We start from the raw sequence: 21,728 nt of genomic DNA on the forward strand, positions 1-21,728 counted from the left end.
GATACAGGTTGTTCTATGGTTGCTATAGATACAGGTTGTGTTATGGTTGCTATAGATACAGGTTTTGTTATGGTTGCTATAGATACAGGTTGTTCTATGGTTGCTATAGATACAGGTTGTGTTATGGTTGCTATAGATACAGGTTGTGCTATGGTTGCTATAGATACAGGTTGTGTTATGGTTGCTATAGATACAGGTTGTGTTATGGTTGCTATAGATACAGGTTGTTCTATGGTTGCTATAGATACAGGTTGTGTTATGGTTGCTATAGATACAGGTTGTGTTATGGTTGCTATAGATACAGGTTGTGTTATGGTTGCTATAGATACAGGTTGTTCTATGGTTGCTATAGATACAGGTTGTTCTATGGTTGCTATAGATACAGGTTGTGTTATGGTTGCTATAGATACAGGTTGTGTAATGGTTGCTATAGATACAGGTTGTTCTATGGTTGCTATAGATACAGGTTGTGTTATGGTTGCTATAGATACAGGTTGTGTTATGGTTGCTATAGATACAGGTTGTGTTATGGTTGCTATAGATACAGGTTGTGTTATGGTTGCTATAGATACAGGTTGTTCTATGGTTGCTATAGATACAGGTTGTGTTATGGTTGCTATAGATACAGGTTATGTTATGGTTGCTATAGATACAGGTTGTTCTATGGTTGCTATAGATACAGGTTGTGTTATGGTTGCTATAGATACAGGTTGTGTTATGGTTGCTATAGATGAGTCTTTAACATGTTTTAATAAAAGTTTAGAACTCGTCTGAACTCACGTCTCCGGCGAGTTTTGTGAACAATCCTCTGAATCCTGCGTCCACGTCATCGTCCGACACAGTCTCCTGAACACAAACACACCATCACCATCATCATCATCACCATCATCACCATCATCATCATCATCATCATCATCATCACTGCTGCTTCATCACCTCTTAACTTAACTTTATTAACACTGTGTTCTATAGATCTGGACTCTGAACTTTAACAGGTTTATTACAGTTGTTGATAATTTTCTGGAAAACTAGAAAAACAATCAGTTCTAATAAAACTGTCGTTCGTCTTTAGTTTCAGTTTATTGTTTTTAATATTTCACATTTTTATTATTTTGTGATATTTGACGTTAAATCTTTCCAGATGTTTCACAACAGTTTGTTATATTAGTCCTGATTATGTCACCGAGGTTAAAACATTATTAATAATATTAAAATCATTTTGACTCACATCATCAAGTTCAGCGTTGACGGGATCGTCACAAGGTCTGAAAACAGAGAATCATTCACAGGTTAGAAAACACACTTTTATTTCATTATAAACACACACACACACACACACACACACACACACACACACACACACACACACAGGACTCAGACACACACACACACACAGGACTCAGACACACACACACACACACACACACACACAGGACTCACACACACACACACACACACACACACACACAGGACTCAGACACACACACACACACACACACACACACACAGGACTCACACACACACACACACACACACAGGACTCATACACACACACACACACACACACACACTCACACACACACACACACACACACACAGGACTCAGACACACACACACACACACACACACACACAGGACTCAGACACACACACACACACACACACACACACACACACACACACACACACACACACACACACACACACACACACACACACACACACACACACACACACACACACACACACACTCTCCATTCAGCAGATGACAGAGCAGCTTTTATTCAGAGTTCGGAGGCGACCACGAAGCTGCTGAGGAATGCAGAGCGGCTCACTGAAGCACTGATGGAAAATAACTGTGTTTATTCAGCAGCCTAACCCTAACCCTGCTGAGAGCTGAAGTACCAACTATAAACATCAGCTCTGAAGGAAGACGTTGAATTCATTCATCAGTGTATAAAACTATGTATTTCCTCACATTTACAGCAGTGATAATAAAGATAATAATGCTAATAATGCTAATAATGATAATAATAATAATGATAATAAAGATAATAATAATAATAATGCTAATAATAATAATAATGCTAATAATAATAATAATGATAATAATGATAATAAAGATAATAATAATAATAATGATAATAATAATAAAGATAATAATGATAATAATGATAATAATGATAATAATAATGATAATAATAATAATAATGATAATAATGATAATAATAATAATAATGATAATAAAGATAATAATGATAATAATGATAATAATAATAATAATGATAATAATGATAATAATAATAATAAAGATAATAATGATAATAATAATAATAATGATAATAAAGATAATAATGATAATAAAGATAATAATGATAATAAAGATAATAAAGATAATAAAGATAATAATGATAATAAAGATAATAATGATAATAATGATAATAAAGATAATAATGATAATAATATAATAAAGATAATAATGCTAATAATAATAATAATGATAATAATGATAATAATGATAATAAAGATAATAATGCTAATAATGCTAATAAAGATAATAAAGATAATAATAATAATAATAATAATAATAATAAAGATAATAATAATAATAAAGATAATAATAATAATAATGATAATAATGATAATAATGATAATAATGATAATAATGATAATAATGATAATAAAGTCCCAACGTTGATCACAGCTGAGTGGTGACAGTACATATCATCATCATTTCTCTCTCCTCTTGTTTCCTGTCAACCAACCGACCAATAAACACAAAAACCCTCCAAAAAATAATAATAAATAAATAAAGTCCAGAGTGAGTTCTGATCAGCAACCGTAGCTTGTTGCTAAAATAAGTCAATTTTATATGCAGCTGATTGATTTGACCAAGAAGCCATCTGGTTGCTACACTGATTAATGTGTAATGTGCTTTTTTTACCACCAGGTGGCACAAAGAGGTGTTTATGAACGAGGACAACAGGTCAAAGTTCAGCAGAGTGAAGTTTAAGATCCAAAATGTGATGTCATCATATGAGGAAGCAGGAAGTTAAAGTCCTAGCAAAGTATTTAATGCTTCTAGAGTCTGTTTGTCTGTAGAGAGAGAGAGAGGATGGAGTGATGAATAAAGAGAGAGAGGATGGACTGATGAATAAAGAGAGAGAGGATGGACTGATGAATAAAGAGAGAGAGGATGGACTGATGAATAAAGAGAGAGAGGATGGACTGATGAATAAAGAGAGAGAGGATGGACTGATGAATAAAGAGAGAGAGGATGGAGTGATGAATAAAGAGAGAGAGGATGGAGTGATGAATAAAGAGAGAGAGGATGGAGTGATGAATAAAGAGAGAGAGGATGGAGTGATGAATAAAGAGAGAGAGGATGGACTGATGAATAAAGAGAGAGAGGATGGAGTGATGAATAAAGAGAGAGAGGATGGACTGATGAATAAAGAGAGAGAGGATGGACTGATGAATAAAGAGAGAGAGGATGGACTGATGAATAAAGAGAGAGAGAGGATGGACTGATGAATAAAGAGAGAGAGGATGGACTGATGAATAAAGAGAGAGAGGATGGACTGATGAATAAAGAGAGAGAGGATGGACTGATGAATAAAGAGAGAGAGGATGGACTGATGAATAAAGAGAGAGAGGATGGACTGATGAATAAAGAGAGAGAGAGGATGGACTGATGAATAAAGAGAGAGAGGATGGACTGATGAATAAAGAGAGAGAGGATGGACTGATGGATAAAGAGAGAGAGAGGATGGACTGATGAATAAAGAGAGAGAGAGGATGGACTGATGAATAAAGAGAGAGGATGGACTGATGAATAAAGAGAGAGAGAGGATGGACTGATGAATAAAGAGAGAGAGAGGATGGACTGATGAATAAAGAGAGAGAGGATGGACTGATGAATAAAGAGAGAGGATGGACTGATGAATAAAGAGAGAGAGGATGGACTGATGAATAAAGAGAGAGAGGATGGAGTGATGAATAAAGAGAGAGAGGATGGAGTGATGAATAAAGAGAGAGAGGATGGACTGATGAATAAAGAGAGAGAGAGGATGGACTGATGAATAAAGAGAGAGAGGATGGACTGATGGATAAAGAGAGAGAGGATGGACTGATGGATAAAGAGAGAGAGAGGATGGACTGATGAATAAAGAGAGAGAGGATGGACTGATGGATAAAGAGAGAGAGGATGGACTGATGGATAAAGAGAGAGAGAGGATGGACTGATGAATAAAGAGAGAGAGAGGATGGACTGATGAATAAAGAGAGAGAGAGGATGGACTGATGAATAAAGAGAGAGAGGATGGACTGATGAATAAAGAGAGAGAGGATGGACTGATGAATAAAGAGAGAGAGGATGGAATAAAGAGAGAGAGGATGGACTGATGAATAAAGAGAGAGAGGATGGACTGATGAATAAAGAGAGAGAGGATGGAATAAAGAGAGAGAGAGGATGGACTGATGAATAAAGAGAGAGAGGATGGAGTGATGAATAAAGAGAGAGAGAGGATGGACTGATGAATAAAGAGAGAGAGGATGGACTGATGGATAAAGAGAGAGAGGATGGACTGATGAATAAAGAGAGAGAGAGGATGGACTGATGAATAAAGAGAGAGAGGATGGACTGATGGAATAAAGAGAGAGAGAGGATGGACTGATGAATAAAGAGAGAGAGGATGGACTGATGAATAAAGAGAGAGAGGATGGACTGATGAATAAAGAGAGAGAGGATGGACTGATGAATAAAGAGAGAGAGGATGGACTGATGAATAAAGAGAGAGAGGATGGACTGATGAATAAAGAGAGAGAGAGGATGGACTGATGAATAAAGAGAGAGAGGATGGACTGATGGAATAAAGAGAGAGAGAGGATGGACTGATGAATAAAGAGAGAGAGGATGGACTGATGAATAAAGAGAGAGAGGATGGACTGATGAATAAAGAGAGAGAGGATGGAGTGATGAATAAAGAGAGAGAGGATGGACTGATGAATAAAGAGAGAGAGGATGGACTGATGAATAAAGAGAGAGAGGATGGAGTGATGAATAAAGAGAGAGAGAGGATGGACTGATGAATAAAGAGAGAGAGGATGGACTGATGAATAAAGAGAGAGAGAGGATGGACTGATGAATAAAGAGAGAGAGGATGGACTGATGAATAAAGAGAGAGAGGATGGACTGATGGAATAAAGAGAGAGAGGATGGACTGATGAATAAAGAGAGAGAGGATGGACTGATGAATAAAGAGAGAGAGGATGGACTGATGGATAAAGAGAGAGAGGATGGACTGATGAATAAAGAGAGAGAGGATGGACTGATGAATAAAGAGAGAGAGGATGGACTGATGGATAAAGAGAGAGAGGATGGACTGATGAATGAAGAGAGAGAGGATGGACTGATGGATAAAGAGAGAGAGGATGGACTGATGAATAAAGAGAGAGAGGATGGACTGATGAATAAAGAGAGAGAGAGGATGGACTGATGAATAAAGAGAGAGAGAGGATGGACTGATGAATAAAGAGAGAGAGGATGGACTGATGAATAAAGAGAGAGAGGATGGACTGATGAATAAAGAGAGAGAGGATGGAGTGATGAATAAAGAGAGAGAGAGGATGGACTGATGAATAAAGAGAGAGAGAGGATGGACTGATGAATAAAGAGAGAGAGGATGGACTGATGAATAAAGAGAGAGAGAGGATGGACTGATGAATAAAGAGAGAGAGGATGGACTGATGAATAAAGAGAGAGAGGATGGACTGATGGATAAAGAGAGAGAGGATGGACTGATGAATAAAGAGAGAGAGAGGATGGACTGATGAATAAAGAGAGAGAGGATGGACTGATGAATAAAGAGAGAGAGGATGGACTGATGAATAAAGAGAGAGAGAGGATGGACTGATGAATAAAGAGAGAGAGGATGGACTGATGAATAAAGAGAGAGAGGATGGAGTGATGAATAAAGAGAGAGAGAGGATGGACTGATGAATAAAGAGAGAGAGGATGGACTGATGAATAAAGAGAGAGAGAGGATGGACTGATGAATAAAGAGAGAGAGGATGGACTGATGAATAAAGAGAGAGAGGATGGACTGATGAATAAAGAGAGAGAGAGGATGGACTGATGAATAAAGAGAGAGAGAGGATGGACTGATGAATAAAGAGAGAGAGGATGGACTGATGAATAAAGAGAGAGAGGATGGACTGATGAATAAAGAGAGAGAGGATGGACTGATGAATAAATAGAGAGAGAGGATGGACTGATGAATAAAGAGAGAGAGAGGATGGACTGATGAATAAAGAGAGAGAGAGGATGGACTGATGAATAAAGAGAGAGAGGATGGACTGATGAATAAAGAGAGAGAGGATGGACTGATGAATAAAGAGAGAGAGGATGGACTGATGAATAAAGAGAGAGAGAGGATGGACTGATGAATAAAGAGAGAGAGGATGGACTGATGAATAAAGAGAGAGAGGATGGACTGATGAATAAAGAGAGAGAGGATGGAGTGATGAATAAAGAGAGAGAGGATGGACTGATGAATAAAGAGAGAGAGGATGGACTGATGAATAAAGAGAGAGAGGATGGACTGATGAATAAAGAGAGAGAGGATGGACTGATGAATAAAGAGAGAGAGGATGGACTGATGAATAAAGAGAGAGAGGATGGACTGATGAATAAAGAGAGAGAGAGGATGGACTGATGAATAAAGAGAGAGAGAGGATGGACTGATGAATAAAGAGAGAGAGGATGGACTGATGAATAAAGAGAGAGAGAGGATGGACTGATGAATAAAGAGAGAGAGGATGGACTGATGGATAAAGAGAGAGAGAGGATGGACTGATGAATAAAGAGAGAGAGGATGGACTGATGAATAAAGAGAGAGAGGATGGAGTGATGAATAAAGAGAGAGGATGGACTGATGAATAAAGAGAGAGAGAGGATGGACTGACGAATAAAGAGAGAGAGAGGATGGACTGATGAATAAAGAGAGAGAGGATGGACTGATGGAATAAAGAGAGAGAGAGGATGGACTGATGGATAAAGAGAGAGAGGATGGACTGATGAATAAAGAGAGAGAGAGGATGGACTGATGAATAAAGAGAGAGAGAGGATGGAGTGATGAATAAAGAGAGAGAGGATGGACTGATGAATAAAGAGAGAGAGAGGATGGACTGATGAATAAAGAGAGAGAGGATGGAGTGATGAATAAAGAGAGAGAGGATGGACTGATGAATAAAGAGAGAGAGAGGATGGAATAAAGAGAGAGAGAGGATGGACTGATGAATAAAGAGAGAGAGGATGGACTGATGAATAAAGAGAGAGAGGATGGACTGATGAATAAAGAGAGAGAGGATGGAGTGATGAATAAAGAGAGAGAGGATGGACTGATGAATAAAGAGAGAGAGAGGATGGAATAAAGAGAGAGAGAGGATGGACTGATGAATAAAGAGAGAGAGGATGGACTGATGAATAAAGAGAGAGAGGATGGACTGATGAATAAAGAGAGAGAGGATGGACTGATGAATAAAGAGAGAGAGAGGATGGACTGATGAATAAAGAGAGAGAGGATGGACTGATGAATAAAGAGAGAGAGGATGGACTGATGAATAAAGAGAGAGAGGATGGACTGATGAATAAAGAGAGAGAGGATGGAGTGATGAATAAAGAGAGAGAGAGGATGGACTGATGAATAAAGAGAGAGAGAGGATGGACTGATGAATAAAGAGAGAGAGAGGATGGACTGATGAATAAAGAGAGAGAGGATGGACTGATGAATAAAGAGAGAGAGGATGGACTGATGAATAAAGAGAGAGAGAGGATGGACTGATGAATAAAGAGAGAGAGGATGGACTGATGAATAAAGAGAGAGAGGATGGAGTGATGAATAAAGAGAGAGAGGATGGACTGATGAATAAAGAGAGAGAGAGGATGGAATAAAGAGAGAGAGGATGGACTGATGAATAAAGAGAGAGAGGATGGACTGATGAATAAAGAGAGAGAGGATGGACTGATGAATAAAGAGAGAGAGAGGATGGACTGATGAATAAAGAGAGAGAGGATGGACTGATGAATAAAGAGAGAGAGAGGATGGACTGATGAATAAAGAGAGAGAGGATGGACTGATGAATAAAGAGAGAGAGGATGGACTGATGAATAAAGAGAGAGAGAGGATGGACTGATGGAATAAAGAGAGAGAGGATGGACTGATGAATAAAGAGAGAGAGGATGGACTGATGAATAAAGAGAGAGAGGATGGACTGATGAATAAAGAGAGAGAGAGGATGGAATAAAGAGAGAGAGAGGATGGACTGATGAATAAAGAGAGAGAGAGGATGGACTGATGAATAAAGAGAGAGAGGATGGACTGATGAATAAAGAGAGAGAGAGGATGGACTGATGAATAAAGAGAGAGAGGATGGACTGATGAATAAAGAGAGAGAGGATGGACTGATGAATAAAGAGAGAGAGGATGGACTGATGAATAAAGAGAGAGAGGATGGACTGATGAATAAAGAGAGAGAGAGGATGGACTGATGGAATAAAGAGAGAGAGAGGATGGACTGATGAATAAAGAGAGAGAGGATGGACTGATGAATAAAGAGAGAGAGAGGATGGACTGATGAATAAAGAGAGAGAGGATGGACTGATGAATAAAGAGAGAGAGGATGGACTGATGAATAAAGAGAGAGAGGATGGACTGATGAATAAAGAGAGAGAGAGGATGGACTGATGAATAAAGAGAGAGAGGATGGACTGATGAATAAAGAGAGAGAGGATGGACTGATGAATAAAGAGAGAGAGAGGATGGACTGATGAATAAAGAGAGAGAGAGGATGGACTGATGAATAAAGAGAGAGAGGATGGACTGATGAATAAAGAGAGAGAGGATGGACTGATGAATAAAGAGAGAGAGGATGGACTGATGAATAAAGAGAGAGAGGATGGACTGATGAATAAAGAGAGAGAGGATGGACTGATGAATAAAGAGAGAGAGGATGGACTGATGAATAAAGAGAGAGAGGATGGACTGATGAATAAAGAGAGAGAGAGGATGGACTGATGAATAAAGAGAGAGAGGATGGACTGATGAATAAAGAGAGAGAGGATGGACTGATGAATAAAGAGAGAGAGAGGATGGACTGATGAATAAAGAGAGAGAGGATGGACTGATGAATAAAGAGAGAGAGGATGGACTGATGAATAAAGAGAGAGAGGATGGAGTGATGAATAAAGAGAGAGAGGATGGACTGATGGAATAAAGAGAGAGAGGATGGAATAAAGAGAGAGAGGATGGACTGATGGAATAAAGAGAGAGAGGATGGACTGATGAATAAAGAGAGAGAGAGGATGGACTGATGAATAAAGAGAGAGAGGATGGACTGATGAATAAAGAGAGAGAGGATGGACTGATGAATAAAGAGAGAGAGGATGGACTGATGAATAAAGAGAGAGAGAGGATGGACTGATGAATAAAGAGAGAGAGGATGGACTGATGGAATAAAGAGAGAGAGGATGGACTGATGAATAAAGAGAGAGAGAGGATGGACTGATGAATAAAGAGAGAGAGAGGATGGACTGATGAATAAAGAGAGAGAGAGGATGGACTGATGAATAAAGAGAGAGAGAGGATGGACTGATGAATAAAGAGAGAGAGAGGATGGACTGATGAATAAAGAGAGAGAGGATGGAGTGATGAATAAAGAGAGAGAGAGGATGGACTGATGAATAAAGAGAGAGAGAGGATGGACTGATGAATAAAGAGAGAGAGGATGGACTGATGAATAAAGAGAGAGAGGATGGACTGATGAATAAAGAGAGAGAGAGGATGGACTGATGAATAAAGAGAGAGAGGATGGACTGATGAATAAAGAGAGAGAGAGGATGGACTGATGAATAAAGAGAGAGAGAGGATGGACTGATGAATAAAGAGAGAGAGGATGGACTGATGAATAAAGAGAGAGAGAGGATGGACTGATGAATAAAGAGAGAGAGGATGGAGTGATGAATAAAGAGAGAGAGAGGATGGACTGATGAATAAAGAGAGAGAGGATGGACTGATGAATAAAGAGAGAGAGGATGGACTGATGAATAAAGAGAGAGAGGATGGACTGATGAATAAAGAGAGAGAGGATGGACTGATGAATAAAGAGAGAGAGGATGGACTGATGAATAAAGAGAGAGAGGATGGACTGATGAATAAAGAGAGAGAGGATGGACTGATGAATAAAGAGAGAGAGAGGATGGACTGATGAATAAAGAGAGAGAGGATGGACTGATGAATAAAGAGAGAGAGGATGGACTGATGAATAAAGAGAGAGAGAGGATGGACTGATGAATAAAGAGAGAGAGGATGGACTGATGAATAAAGAGAGAGAGAGGATGGACTGATGAATAAAGAGAGAGAGGATGGACTGATGGAATAAAGAGAGAGAGGATGGACTGATGAATAAAGAGAGAGAGGATGGAGTGATGAATAAAGAGAGAGAGAGGATGGACTGATGAATAAAGAGAGAGAGGATGGACTGATGAATAAAGAGAGAGAGGATGGACTGATGAATAAAGAGAGAGAGAGGATGGACTGATGGATAAAGAGAGAGAGGATGGACTGATGAATAAAGAGAGAGAGAGGATGGACTGATGAATAAAGAGAGAGAGAGGATGGACTGATGAATAAAGAGAGAGAGGATGGACTGATGAATAAAGAGAGAGAGGATGGACTGATGGAATAAAGAGAGAGAGGATGGACTGATGAATAAAGAGAGAGAGGATGGACTGATGAATAAAGAGAGAGAGGATGGACTGATGGATAAAGAGAGAGAGGATGGACTGATGAATAAAGAGAGAGAGGATGGACTGATGAATAAAGAGAGAGAGAGGATGGACTGATGAATAAAGAGAGAGAGGATGGACTGATGAATAAAGAGAGAGAGAGGATGGACTGATGAATAAAGAGAGAGAGAGGATGGACTGATGAATAAAGAGAGAGAGGATGGACTGATGAATAAAGAGAGAGAGGATGGACTGATGAATAAAGAGAGAGAGGATGGACTGATGAATAAAGAGAGAGAGGATGGACTGATGAATAAAGAGAGAGAGGATGGACTGATGAATAAAGAGAGAGAGAGGATGGACTGATGAATAAAGAGAGAGAGGATGGACTGATGAATAAAGAGAGAGAGGATGGACTGATGAATAAAGAGAGAGAGGATGGACTGATGAATAAAGAGAGAGAGAGGATGGACTGATGAATAAAGAGAGAGAGAGGATGGACTGATGAATAAAGAGAGAGAGGATGGACTGATGAATAAAGAGAGAGAGGATGGAGTGATGAATAAAGAGAGAGAGAGGATGGACTGATGGAATAAAGAGAGAGAGAGGATGGAGTGATGAATAAAGAGAGAGAGGATGGACTGATGGATAAAGAGAGAGAGGATGGACTGATGGAATAAAGAGAGAGAGAGGATGGACTGATGGATAAAGAGAGAGAGGATGGACTGATGGAATAAAGAGAGAGAGGATGGACTGATGGATAAAGAGAGAGAGGATGGACTGATGGAATAAAGAGAGAGAGAGGATGGACTGATGGATAAAGAGAGAGAGGATGGACTGATGAATAAAGAGAGAGAGGATGGACTGATGGATAAAGAGAGAGAGGATGGACTGATGGAATAAAGAGAGAGAGGATGGACTGATGGATAAAGAGAGAGAGGATGGACTGATGGATAAAGAGAGAGAGGATGGACTGATGGAATAAAGAGAGAGAGGATGGACTGATGGATAAAGAGAGAGAGGATGGACTGATGGAATAAAGAGAGAGAGAGGATGGACTGATGGAATAAAGAGAGAGAGAGGATGGACTGATGAATAAAGAGAGAGAGAGGATGGACTGATGGATAAAGAGAGAGAGGATGGACTGATGGAATAAAGAGAGAGAGGATGGACTGATGAATAAAGAGAGAGAGGATGGACTGATGAATAAAGAGAGAGAGAGGATGGACTGATGAATAAAGAGAGAGAGGATGGACTGATGAATAAAGAGAGAGAGAGGATGGACTGATGAATAAAGAGAGAGAGGATGGACTGATGAATAAAGAGAGAGAGAGGATGGACTGATGAATAAAGAGAGAGAGGATGGACTGATGAATAAAGAGAGAGAGGATGGACTGATGAATAAAGAGAGAGAGGATGGACTGATGAATAAAGAGAGAGAGGATGGACTGATGAATAAAGAGAGAGAGGATGGACTGATGAATAAAGAGAGAGAGGATGGAGTGATGAATAAAGAGAGAGAGGATGGACTGATGAATAAAGAGAGAGAGAGGATGGACTGATGAATAAAGAGAGAGAGAGGATGGACTGATGAATAAAGAGAGAGAGGATGGACTGATGAATAAAGAGAGAGAGGATGGACTGATGAATAAAGAGAGAGAGAGGATGGACTGATGAATAAAGAGAGAGAGGATGGACTGATGGATAAAGAGAGAGAGAGGATGGACTGATGGAATAAAGAGAGAGAGGATGGACTGATGGAATAAAGAGAGAGAGGATGGACTGATGAATAAAGAGAGAGAGGATGGACTGATGAATAAAGAGAGAGAGGATGGACTGATGAATAAAGAGAGAGAGGATGGACTGATGAATAAAGAGAGAGAGAGGATGGACTGATGAATAAAGAGAGAGAGGATGGAGTGATGAATAAAGAGAGAGAGAGGATGGACTGATGGAATAAAGAGAGAGAGGATGGACTGATGGAATAAAGAGAGAGAGGATGGACTGATGGAATAAAGAGAGAGAGGATGGACTGATGGAATAAAGAGAGAGAGAGGATGGACTGATGAATAAAGAGAGAGAGGATGGACTGATGAATAGAGAGAGAGAGGATGGACTGATGAATAAAGAGAGAGAGAGGATGGACTGATGAATAAAGAGAGAGAGGATGGACTGATGAATAAAGAGAGAGAGGATGGACTGATGAATAAAGAGAGAGAGGATGGACTGATGAATAAAGAGAGAGAGGATGGACTGATGAATAAAGAGAGAGAGGATGGAATAAAGAGAGAGAGAGGATGGACTGATGAATAAAGAGAGAGAGGATGGACTGATGAATAAAGAGAGAGAGAGGATGGACTGATGAATAAAGAGAGAGAGGATGGACTGATGGAATAAAGAGAGAGAGGATGGACTGATGAATAAAGAGAGAGAGGATGGACTGATGAATAAAGAGCTCTTACTTGATCTCCGACTGCTTCTCAGAGAACACGCGGATGCAGAAGTCTCCGTTGAGGTGCGGATCGAAGGTGGACGGGACCACCAGGTATTCTCCGGGGGGAAGCTTGAAGCGGGTGCTGACCTCACGCAGGTTGATGAAGGTTTCGGACTTGGCCGTCTGAGCGTGAGTCATGAAGAAGTTCTTATCCAGGTGCACCTGCGTCTGCCCGTGGAACTGATGGGAGGAGAGCAGCCAATCAGGAGCAGGCACACAGACCAGTGGGACAGGTAATCAGTGTTCCTGCTAAAGACCTGAACACACAGTTAACCTTTAACCTTTAACCTGAAGATGATGTCATGGGTCCAATGCTCACCTGCTGAGGAAGCTGAAACACAAGAGAACAACAAATAGTTTATTTAAAGGTGGAATTATACTTATATACTGTAGTATTATAGTGATGTAGTATGTAGTACTACAGTAAAGTACTAGTACCTCTAACTGTACTACAGTAAAGTACAAGTACCTCTAACTGTACTACAGTAAAGTACTAGTACCTCTGACTGTACTACAGTAAAGTACTAGTACCTCTAACTGTACTACAGTAAAGTACTAGTACCTCTAACTGTACTACAGTAAAGTACTAGTACCTCTAACTGTACTGCAGTAAAGTACAAGTACCTCTAACTGTACTACAGTAAAGTACAAGTACCTCAAACTGTACTACAGTAGAGTACTAGTACCTCTAACTGTACTACAGTAAAGTACTAGTACCTCTAACTGTACTACAGTAGAGTACTAGTACCTCTAACTGTACTACAGTAAAGTACTAGTACCTCTAACTGTACTACAGTAAAGTACTAGTACCTCAAACTGTACTACAGTAAAGTACTAGTACCTCTAACTGTACTACAGTAAAGTACAAGTACCTCTAACTGTACTACAGTAAAGTACTAGTACCTCTAACTGTACTACAGTAGAGTACTAGTACCTCTAACTGTACTACAGTAAAGTACTAGTACCTCTAACTGTACTACAGTAGAGTACTAGTACCTCTAACTGTACTACAGTAGAGTACTAGTACCTCTAACTGTACTACAGTAAAGTACTAGTACCTCTAACTGTACTACAGTACAGTACTAGTACCTCTAACTGTACTACAGTAAAGTACAAGTACCTCTAACTGTACTACAGTAAAGTACTAGTACCTCTAACTGTACTACAGTAAAGTACTAGTACCTCTAACTGTACTACAGTAAAGTACTAGTACCTCTAACTGTACTACAGTAAAGTACAAGTACCTCTAACTGTACTACAGTAAAGTACAAGTACCTCAAACTGTACTACAGTAAAGTACTAGTACCTCTAACTGTACTACAGTAAAGTACAAGTACCTCTAACTGTACTACAGTAAAGTACAAGTACCTCTAACTGTACTACAGTAAAGTACTAGTACCTCAAACTGTACTACAGTAAAGTACTAGTACCTCTAACTGTACTACAGTAAAGTACAAGTACCTCTAACTGTACTACAGTAAAGTACTACTACCTCTAACTGTACTACAGTAAAGTACTAGTACCTCTAACTGTACTACAGTAAAGTACTAGTACCTCTAACTGTACTACAGTAGAGTACTAGTACCTCTAACTGTACTACAGTAAAGTACTAGTACCTCTAACTGTACTACAGTAGAGTACTAGTACCTCTAACTGTACTACAGTAGAGTACTAGTACCTCTAACTGTACTACAGTAAAGTACTAGTACCTCTAACTGTACTACAGTAAAGTACTAGTACCTCTAACTGTACTACAGTAAAGTACAAGTACCTCTAACTGTACTACAGTACAGTACTAGTACCTCTAACTGTACTACAGTAAAGTACTAGTACCTCTAACTGTACTACAGTACAGTACTAGTACCTCTAACTGTACTACAGTAAAGTACAAGTACCTCTAACTGTACTACAGTAGAGTACTAGTACCTCTAACTGTACTACAGTAAAGTACTAGTACCTCTAACTGTACTACAGTAAAGTACTAGTACCTCTAACTGTACTACAGTAAAGTACAAGTACCTCTAACTGTACTACAGTAAAGTACAAGTACCTCAAACTGTACTACAGTAAAGTACAAGTACCTCTAACTGTACTACAGTAAAGTACTAGTACCTCTAACTGTACTACAGTAGAGTACTAGTACCTCTAACTGTACTACAGTAAAGTACTAGTACCTCTAACTGTACTACAGTAGAGTACTAGTACCTCTAACTGTACTACAGTAGAGTACTAGTACCTCTAACTGTACTACAGTAAAGTACTAGTACCTCTAACTCTACTACAGTAGAGTACTAGTACCTCTAACTGTACTACAGTAGAGTACTAGTACCTCTAACTGTACTACAGTAAAGTACAAGTACCTCTAACTGTACTACAGTACAGTACTAGTACCTCTAACTGTACTACAGTAAAGTACTAGTACCTCTAACTGTACTACAGTACAGTACTAGTACCTCTAACTGTACTACAGTAAAGTACAAGTACCTCTAACTGTACTACAGTAGAGTACTAGTACCTCTAACTGTACTACAGTAAAGTACTAGTACCTCTAACTGTACTACAGTAAAGTACTAGTACCTCTAACTGTACTACAGTAAAGTACAAGTACCTCTAACTGTACTACAGTAAAGTACAAGTACCTCAAACTGTACTACAGTAAAGTACTAGTACCTCTAACTGTACTACAGTAGAGTACTAGTACCTCTAACTGTACTACAGTAAAGTACAAGTACCTCTAACTGTACTACAGTAAAGTACTAGTACCTCTAACTGTACTACAGTAGAGTACTAGTACCTCTAACTGTACTACAGTAAAGTACTAGTACCTCAAACTGTACTACAGTAGAGTACTAGTACCTGCAGTTGAAGTATAAAGCATCAACCTGTTACTTCTACGACTCTCTAAAGATCTTAATATGAAAGCAAACGCTTCACTCCTTCAGCTCTCACCTCGTAGATAGCGAAGCCGATCGTGTGCATGTCCTCTCCGGCCTTGCGGAGCTTCCTGCGGTTCTTCTGGATCAGACCCACCACGAAGCTGCAGCCCACCTCGTTGTCTTCTGGGTCGTCGTCCTCCTCGTCCAGTTTGATCACGAACTGAGGATTCATCCAGAATGTGTCTGCAGAGTAAAACACAGCTGCTAGTTACACCGGGTACTGGTCTACAGGAGGTACTGGTCTACAGGAGGTACTGGTCTACAGGGGGTACTGGTCTACAGGAGGTACTGGTCTACAGGAGGTACTGGTCTACAGGAGGTACTGGTCTACAGGAGGAACTGGTCTACAGGAGGAACTGGTCTACAGGAGGAACTGGTCTACAGGAGGTACTGGTCTACAGGAGGTACTGGTCTACAGGAGGTACTGGTCTACAGGAGGTAATGGTCTACAGGAGGAACTGGTCTACAGGAGGAACTGGTCTACAGGAGGTACTGGTCTACAGGAGGTACTGGTCTACAGGAGGTACTGGTCTACAGGAGGAACTGGTCTACAGGAGGTACTGGTCTACAGGAGGTACTGGTCTACAGGAGGAACTGGTCTACAGGAGGTACTGGTCTACAGGAGGTACTGGTCTACAGGAGGAACTGGTCTACAGGAGGTACTGGTCTACAGGAGGAACTGGTCTACAGGAGGAACTGGTCTACAGGAGGTACTGGTCTACAGGAGGAACTGGGCTACAGGAGGAACTGGTCTACAGGAGGAACTGGGCTACAGGAGGAACTGGTCTACAGGAGGTACTGGTCTACAGGAGGTACTGGTCTACAGGAGGTACTGGTCTACAGGAGGAACTGGTCTACAGGAGGAACTGGTCTACAGTAAAACCCTAAAGAACCTTCAGACACCTTCAGCACAGTTCTGTTTGGGTCAACCTGGATCGATGAGGTCTTCTACAGCTGTGTTTCTTACTTCTATAGATCAAAACTGTGATGGACCATTTATCACTGACTCATTGTAGTGTTTGGTTCTGTAGGTGAAAGCAGTCTATGCTGATATGAAGGGTCCAGTACTAACAGGGATGGTTCCTGCAGCCTCCAGCAGTGGATCCTCTTCTCCAGGTGCCGTCGAACTTGGCGACGCTCCAATGTTTGACGGAGTCGTCTCCGATGGTGTCGGGGGTCAGAGTGCAGACCTCGATCCGAGAGTAGTGACGCAGGAAGTCAGTGAAGGACATCCTGTAGAGACACAAAGAGCTGTCAGGACTTATTGACCCTGGACCGGTTCCTGTCAGGACTTATTTACTCTGGACCGGTTCCTGTCAGACTTATTTACCCTGGACCGGTTCCTGTCAGGACTTATCGACCCCGGACCGGTTCCTGTCAGGACTTATTGACCCCGGACCGGTTCCTGTCAGGACTTATTTACTCTGGACCGGTTCCTGTCAGGACTTATCTACCCTGGACCGGTTCCTGTCAGGACTTATTTACTCTGGACCGGTTCCTGTCAGGACTTATTTACCCTGGACCGGTTCCTGTCAGGACTTATTGACCCCGGACCGGTTCCTGTCAGGACTTATTTACCCTGGACCGGTTCCTGTCAGGACTTATTTACCCTGGACCTTGTTCCTGTCAGGACGTATTGACCCCGGACCGGTTCCTGTCAGGACTTATTTACCCTGGACCGGTTCCTGTCAGGACTTATTGACCCCGGACCGGTTCCTGTCAGGACTTATTTACCCTGGACCGGTTCCTGTCAGGACTTATTTACCCTGGACCTTGTTCCTGTCAGGACGTATTGACCCCGGACCGGTTCCTGTCAGGACTTATTTACCCTGGACCGGTTCCTGTCAGGACTTATTTACCCTGGACCGGTTCCTCTCAGGACTTATTTACTCTGGACCGGTTCCTGTCAGGACTTATTGACCCTGGACCGGTTCCTGTCAGGACTTATCTACCCTGGACCGGTTCCTGTCAGGACTTATTGACCCTGGACCGGTTCCTGTCAGGACTTATTGACCCTGGACCGGTTCCTGTCAGGACTTATTGACCCTGGACCGGTTCCTGTCAGGACTTATTGACCCCGGACCGGTTCCTGTCAGGACTTATTGACCCCGGACCGGTTCCTGTCAGGACTTATTTACCCTGGACCGGTTCCTGTCAGGACGTATTGACCCCGGACCGGTTCCTGTCAGGACTTATTGACCCTGGACCGGTTCCTGTCAGGACTTATTTACCCTGGACCGGTTCCTGTCAGGACTTATTTACTCTGGACCGGTTCCTGTCAGAACTTATTGACCCTGGACCGGTTCCTGTCAGGACTTATTGACCCTGGACCGGTTCCTGTCAGGACTTATTGACCCTGGACCGGTTCCTGTCAGGACTTATTTACTCTGGACCGGTTCCTGTCAGACTTATTTACCCTGGACCGGTTCCTGTCAGGACTTATTGACCCCGGACCGGTTCCTGTCAGGACTTATCTACCCTGGACCGGTTCCTGTCAGGACTTATTGACCCTGGACCGGTTCCTGTCAGGACTTATTGACCCTGGACCGGTTCCTGTCAGGACTTATTGACCCCGGACCGGTTCCTGTCAGGACTTATTGACCCCGGACCGGTTCCTGTCAGGACTTATTTACCCTGGACCGGTTCCTGTCAGGACGTATTGACCCCGGACCGGTTCCTGTCAGGACTTATTGACCCTGGACCGGTTCCTGTCAGGACTTATTTACCCTGGACCGGTTCCTGTCAGGACTTATTTACTCTGGACCGGTTCCTGTCAGAACTTATTGACCCTGGACCGGTTCCTGTCAGGACTTATTGACCCTGGACCGGTTCCTGTCAGGACTTATTGACCCTGGACCGGTTCCTGTCAGGACTTATCTACCCTGGACCGGTTCCTGTCAGGACTTATTGACCCCGGACCGGTTCCTGTCAGAACTTATTGACCCTGGACCGGTTCCTGTCAGGACTTATTGACCCCGGACCGGTTCCTGTCAGGACTTATCTACCCTGGACCAGTTCCTGTCAGGACTTATTGACCCCGGACCGGTTCCTGTCAGGACTTATTGACCCCGGACCGGTTCCTGTCAGGACTTATCTACCCTGGACCGGTTCCTGTCAGGACTTATTGACCCTGGACCGGTTCCTGTCAGGACTTATTGACCCTGGACCGGTTCCTGTCAGGACTTATTGACCCCGGACCGGTTCCTGTCAGGACTTATTGACCCCGGACCGGTTCCTGTCAGGACTTATTTACCCTGGACCGGTTCCTGTCAGGACGTATTGACCCCGGACCGGTTCCTGTCAGGACTTATTGACCCTGGACCGGTTCCTGTCAGGACTTATTTACCCTGGACCGGTTCCTGTCAGGACTTATTTACTCTGGACCGGTTCCTGTCAGAACTTATTGACCCTGGACCGGTTCCTGTCAGGACTTATTGACCCTGGACCGGTTCCTGTCAGGACTTATTGACCCTGGACCGGTTCCTGTCAGGACTTATCTACCCTGGACCGGTTCCTGTCAGGACTTATTGACCCCGGACCGGTTCCTGTCAGAACTTATTGACCCTGGACCGGTTCCTGTCAGGACTTATTGACCCCGGACCGGTTCCTGTCAGGACTTATCTACCCTGGACCAGTTCCTGTCAGGACTTATTGACCCCGGACCGGTTCCTGTCAGGACTTATTGACCCCGGACCGGTTCCTGTCAGGACTTATCGACCCTGGACCGGTCCCTGATGCACCGGTACAGTACTTACAGGTGTATTTAAGGTAGTTTGAACAGCAGCTTACCAGAACTCTCCGTCCTCGGCGTTGGCGTGGGGACAGTCTCCCTGCACAGAGTTCCACTCAGAAGACCTGAAAACACATTTAATAAAGATGGTTAACCTTCCTGTCAAACTAACCCCGTCTGTTTTCACTGTTCCTTCTGTCCTTCCTTACTCCCTCCCGCCTTCTTTCCTTCCCTCCTTCCTTCTTTCCTTCCTCCATCCCTCTTTCTCCCTTCCCCTCTCTTTCCTTCCTTCTTCCTCCCTTCCTTCCTCCCTTCCTCCCTTGAATCGAGGACACCAGGAGGGTTAATCATGATGAAAGTATCTGAGCTGTTTCCTCTCATCACAGCTACATCAGTTAGCCGCTATGCTACATGGATCAGTGTTTGGTTCTGTTACCCGTCGCTCCAGGCTCCGGTCCACTCCACCTGACCCCAGGGGTTCCTCATCCTCACCAGCTTCTCCTGCCGACCGCGGTAGTTCACCTGTGGACAGAAACAACTCAAGTTTTCCTCCTGGTGTTTTACATCGTTTCATCGCCTCGTTTTAAACTTAGTTTTTAAAGGTGATATATAAATAAAGTTTATTATTATTATTATTATATGATATATATAATAATAATAATAATAATAATAATAATATATATTTTACCTCCACGGCGCCGGTCAGAGAGTAAGCGTGACCTTTCACCAGCTTCTGACGGGTCACAGCCTCCGAGTCCGAAGCGCTGGTGATCTACGAACAAAGAGACTGCTCAGTATCTCATCATCATCACCATCATCATCATCATCATCATCATCATCATCATCACCACCATCATCATCACCATCATCACCATCATCACCATCATCACCATCATCATCACCATCATCATCATCATCATCATCACCACCATCATCATCACCATCATCACCATCATCACCATCATCATCGCCATCATCATCATCATCATCATCACCACCATCATCATCACCATCATCACCATCATCATCACCATCATCGCCATCATCATCATCATCATCACCACCATCATCATCACCATCATCACCACCATCATCATCACCACCATCATCATCACCATCATCACCATCATCACCATCATCATCATCATCATCATCATCATCATCATCACCATCATCTTCATCACTTCAGTAAACAAGCAGTTCCTCCCAGTGAGAGAATGAGGTTCTGAGTTGGATTAAACTTTTATTTTTCCAGAAGAACTTAAGTTTCATTTTTCTTTGTTTCAGCTGATTTAAAACCTTAAAGTTTGCTCTGTTAGATATTAAACATGTTAAACTGTAGTTTATGTAGGAAACCAGCCACTTTTATATTTAAGTGTTGATGTGTAAAGTACACTGCCTAGAAACAAGACATGCACATAGTATTTCCCAATCAGTACTTGTTACCAGAGTTGATTATTATGTGATACCAATGAATGAGTTCAGGGGTAAAACTATCCAAAGGTCATCTACTAGGTCCTGAAATAACAGGAAATGAAGCCTGAATAGACAAAGTGGTTCAAAATGAAGGTTAGATGGTTAGAAATCTATATCAGTATCTCTGCAACTACAGGAAGTTACAGTAAGCCTACTTCAACTTATTTCATATGTTCAACTGCACTGGACCCACACAAAGGAAGGTTAGGCGGGGGGGGGCTGATTAGTCTCATAAGCAGCAACACAGAGCGCTGTGCTCTCACCAGGCTGCATTTATAGTCACACACACACACACACACACTCAGT

At 42.0% G+C, this 21,728-nt stretch overlaps 1 pseudogene; it reads right to left on the reverse strand.

The window, feature by feature from the left end:
- Nucleotides 1–21,728, reverse strand: part of LOC134000305 (calpain-2 catalytic subunit-like) — a 40,101-nt pseudogene that overhangs the window by 3,379 nt on the left and 14,994 nt on the right.

Source organism: Scomber scombrus, chromosome 2 (genome assembly GCF_963691925.1).
Source record: "Scomber scombrus chromosome 2, fScoSco1.1, whole genome shotgun sequence".
In the NCBI taxonomy this organism is placed as follows: domain Eukaryota; kingdom Metazoa; phylum Chordata; class Actinopteri; order Scombriformes; family Scombridae; genus Scomber; species Scomber scombrus.